The 5,002-nt window shown below is 40.9% G+C and overlaps 1 pseudogene; it reads left to right on the top strand.

Moving 5' to 3' along the window:
* The first annotated feature begins 1,551 nt into the window (after nucleotides 1-1,551).
* LOC123157928 (uncharacterized) lies at nucleotides 1,552-2,359 on the top strand (annotated as a pseudogene).
* The last annotated feature ends 2,643 nt before the right edge of the window (nucleotides 2,360-5,002 follow it).

Below are 5,002 nucleotides of genomic sequence, written 5' to 3'. Positions count from 1 at the left end.
TAAGTTTTTATTTGAATTCTTTGTTGTTGACTTTAATGTGGTGTTATGTGAATATGGTTTATTTATCGGTGCCTTCGTTAATCGTATAGATTGTCCGGAGTGGGAAGCGAATCAGAATTAAGCATTAGAGTACTTCATCACCGTTCAAGGCAAGTTTGCACTTTTGATTTTGCTCATCCTATATTCTGCTATGCATGTGTGGTTTTATGCTATGATATATGTTTGGCCTGATATGTGTATCTTGTGTTGTCATGTTTTGGTATTGATTATGTTATGTGATGGTGTGATCAACTTGCTATGGTAGACGCGGGCATGTGTCGAGTGATCCAAGAAAGTGGTGAGTGTTTATAGTTGTAGGCTCGGGATTATTAACCAGGTGAATGCGTCTTTGGCAGAGCGCTCTATTGTCCCTAGAGAATGCGCCACTGACATAGCGCACTTGAGGCGAGGTATAGTTTTCGGAACTTAAATCAGGTGAATGCGTCCTTGGCAGAGCGCTCTATGGTTCCTAGAGAATGCGCCACTGACAGAGCAAACTTGAGAGATACTCCTAAAGTTCTTGTCATGTTTATTTAGAATCTTTGGGTTATCTTGGGTGAGTAAATTAGATTTGGTTGTGAGTTCAGGTAGTGGAGGTAGGTGAAGACATTCTTCTCCAAACTAACTTGAGTGTTTTGTTTGTCATAGTTTACTTGTGGATGTAGGTTTGCTATATCATATTGTGTGATTTGCCAGTACATTCAATGTATTGACCCTTTGTGGCTGCAACTTATCATGTTGCAGGATTTTCAGATGATTAGTGAGATACAGTAGGGTCGCGAGTCTTTACTCAACATGTTCTCCAGTGGGCCTTGATGGGACTCATCATTTGCTTATGCTACATTTCTGCTATTATTAATATTGAGCAAAGCTAGTTCTGTACTATGAGTTTGTAATTCATTATAAATTTTGGATCATACGTTATAGTAAATGATGCAGTTTTTACTTTGATATTCCTATGTACTGTGTGTGCTAGCGAATCGATCCAGGGACTAGCACAGTGAGCATAGAGACATCGAATCTTATCAGGTTTGGGTCGTTACACAATAACTGGATCCTAGATGATGGTCCTGATGAGTATGTCTATGATGATGCTACTTGGTACTCGGCCCTTCCACGGAGTAGACGACACTGTCATGATGTTTACCAGGAGAGCCAGACATGGGCACACAAAAGGGATGTACTAGCTCAAAAAATGTTGGAGGATAACTTAGCAGCTCAAGATCAAGATGATTAAGAAGTTAGTATGTATGGCTGATGTTGATGGGTTTTATTTTAGGTTCCATTCAGTCTGTTTGAAACTAGAGTTTTGCCTTATTTCTATGTATCAAACATGAGTGCTATTTTGTTACATTTGGTCGTTATGTATGTGATTCATGTGAAACTATGTTGGCTGTACCTCTGTAAACTTATATTACTTATTTTATCTTTAGTAAATTGTTGGCCGCTTCATGCTTATTTGCCTCACCTATTATATTTTAATTAAAATGGCTCACTGTATGAGAAACAACGATGGCCAAGGGAAAGGGGAAGGCTGATGGTGATGGGTGCTCTCGTGAGAGGACTATTTCCTGGGATGATGATCAGACCATGTTTATGTTGGATTGGTGCATTGAATACATGAAGGAACAATATGCGGGATTTAGGTTCAGAAAACATCATCTTATGAAGTGTGCTGATGCTTTAAACATAAAATTTGCTATGGGGGTGACACTTGCTCAAGTTGATCGTCACTTCAGGCACTACAAAGAAATTTTGAAGTACATTGCCGCCGCAATTAGCAAGAGTGGCAATGTTTTTGATGATATTAGATGTGTGGTAACTATCTCCGAGTCTGAAAAGTCTTGCCTCAATGTATGTATAATTTAGTTTCTTTTTGAAACTTAATATGGCTAATTTAATTAGGATCTTAATTTGTGTGTGCTTGTCATGCAGGATAGAGCAAGGCGCTTTCTTTCTAAGCCCATCAAGTTCTACTATGAGATGCAGGAGCTATTCACAGGCACTAGTACTGATGGTTCTTTGGCCATGGACCAACATACATGCACAATTGATTCTGATGACTCGGATAATGATGAAGGGTTGTATGACCTCAACTGCTATCCAGAGTATGAGGGCCCTCTTGAGGAGGATTCTGACACTTTGCCAACAACACATTGTCCTAAAAGACCTCCGGTACCTGTAGGTGGTGATAATTCATCATCTAGCACTAGCCGAGTTGGTAAGAAGCACCCAAGAGGTAGCAGGTCACCTACTAAGAAGCCACCAAAAACCAAGAGTCATTTCGTTGAGTCCGCTGAAGAAATCAACTCTACATTGAGGTCACTCCAGCAATCCCTTGCTGCCACTCCTCCTCCAGTGCCCCAAGTTGTTGATCCTTATGCTAGTTTATGGAAGAGGTTGGAGGAACTCCCAATTACCACAGATCAAAGAATTGCTGTTGGTGTGCACTTATCTTGCAAGGACAATGAAGGTTTGTGTGGTTGGTTATGCAGTGCAAGTGACAAAACTTTTGAAACTTGGGTTTGCAAGTTCTTTGCTGACAAAGATCATGTTTATAGCAACCTGTGAAGTTATCTAGTTGCTGACTTGTCATGTCTAGAAGTTGGCAACTTGTGAAGTTCAGAAGATGGCAACTTTTGGTATTTAGGAGATGAACTTGTGCTACGGCTACTGCTTTTGGGAAGTAGATCTTTTGATGTGTGGTGAAACACTTTAATGTAACTTGGCCAGAACTTGTGCTATTGCTATGACTATCATCGAATTTATAATGATGGACGGAACTTGCACGTATCTATCTTATTTTCTAGCTTGATTATGAGTTTGTAGTTTTGAATTATTTTGTACAAATGGGATTAATAGTAAATGCTCCATGTTATTTTTTATGGTTATTATTATTGCGACAAAATCTTCTTACATTTACTGGAGCATGTTGTAGTATGATTGCTTTGCAAGACAAATGGGAAGTAATCTCATCACTCCAGCAGTAAGGTGATTCTAACCACCTGTGGTAGGAAACCGTGGCAGGAAACCAAACGCAAACCATAACTTTTTGCCAAACATTTGTGGAAGCCATCCAAACACACGCCACACAAAATCTGCCACACCTAACCTAAGGCATGGCTACCAACCAAACAGTTTGATTTTGCCACACATTATGGCAAGCCACAGGTGTGGCTAGTACCTCACCTTAGGCATGGCAATTTGAGTCTCCAACCAAACAGCCCCTAACCCTCTAAGTGTGAATTCTGGGATATTGGTGGTGCAACAACGTCGTTCTTCATGATGAATTCTGGGAAGCAGCTCACCCAAGTTCACCCGTCACCACTCCCCCCACTCTAGAGCCTTAGTCGCCTGCGCGCACTAAAGAAATACACACTAGCTCTAAGGAAAGACAACCATCATTGCAAAGCATTCCCGAAGAAATTCCAGCTGCAGCGACTAATGAAATTGCTCAAGACGAGCCAATGGTTGATGTCGTCAATGCATCACCATCACATCCAGACTCAATTCTATCAGATGACACTAATATTGTTCCTACTACCACAGCTGAGCAAGTTGCTCGAGCCCTTGCCGTGTGTAACATCCCAATTTTCAATTTGGATGTTATTCATAGATCATTCATATGAATCCATGATTTATGCATTTTGTTGTTTTGTTTTTGGCTGCATTTTGATCCAAGAGACCTTAAGCAACTCAAGGACCAATCTGAGAGAGTTGGAGGTTTCACAAAAATCCAACTTTGATTTATCAAAATTTGGTAATTGGATCAAATTGTTTTTCAAAAATTCTTTTCCAATTGTTTTAAAATAAAGAGAGAAAAATAAAAATGACTTCTTCAAAATCAGTAAAGAAATATTGGAAATTGAATTTTGATTTTTTGGAGAATTTATTTGATTTTATTCGCTAGTTTATTTATTAGTTAGCGGAGTAAATAGTACTGTAATGTTTGTTTTTAGTTTAGGCATTTAGGCCTAGAAAAATGTCCACTTGGTCAATAATAAGGCCATATTACTATGTGAATTTTTCTGAAATTTTTAGGATATTATTTATATTTATTTTAGCGTGTTATTGTCTCTGGAAAAATTGCTTAAAAAAACTGTTCACGGCCAAACTGGGCTGGCCAAGCTAGCGCCAGGCTAAGGCCCAACCGCCACCGCCTCGCTTGCTCGCTCCCGGGATAGAGTCCCGCTTGCCGCCGCTGCCGCCCGCCGTGTCCGACCCGGACATGAGCGCCTCTATCGGTGTCAAAACTGGCAGATCTCGGGTAGGGGGTCTCGAACTGTGCGTCTAAGGATCAAAGGTAACAGGAGGCAGGGGACACGATGTTTACCCAGGTTCGGGCCCTCTTAATGGAGGTAATACCCTACTTCCTGCTTGATTAACTTTGATGAGTATAGGGGTTACAAGACTTGATCTACCTCGAGATCGTAATGGCTAAACCCTAGATGTCCAGCATGTATGATTATGATTGCCTCTACGAACTAAACCCTCCAGTTTATATAGACACCGGAGGGGCCTAGGGTTGTACATAGTCGGTTTATAAAGAAAGGAAGATACATTCCGAACGCCAAGCTTGCCATCCACGCAAAGGGAGAGTCCCATCCGGACACGAGGGAGGGCCTTTTGTCTTGTATCTTTGCGGCCCATTAGTCCGGCCCATGTAATATAAGTCGGCTCCCCGAGGTCCCCATAATCCAGCACTCCCTCAGTAGCCCCCGAACCAGGCTTCAATGACGATGTATATGGCACGCAGATTTTCTTCAGCATTGCAAGGCGGGTTCTTTCTCCGAATACTCTAAAGCAGTTTTCCGCACATAAGAGTTGTAAGGGCAAAAATACTCAAAACAATGTAAGCTGTAAGGAAAAAATACTCAAAACAACGTAAGTCACGTCCACAAGTGATACGTCTCCAACGTATCTATAATTTTTTATTGTTCCATGCTATTATATTACCCCTTTT

Source organism: Triticum aestivum, chromosome 7B, assembly GCF_018294505.1.
Source record: "Triticum aestivum cultivar Chinese Spring chromosome 7B, IWGSC CS RefSeq v2.1, whole genome shotgun sequence".
Taxonomy (NCBI): Eukaryota; Viridiplantae; Streptophyta; class Magnoliopsida; order Poales; family Poaceae; genus Triticum; species Triticum aestivum.
This window is presented reverse-complemented; position numbering and strand designations above follow the sequence as displayed.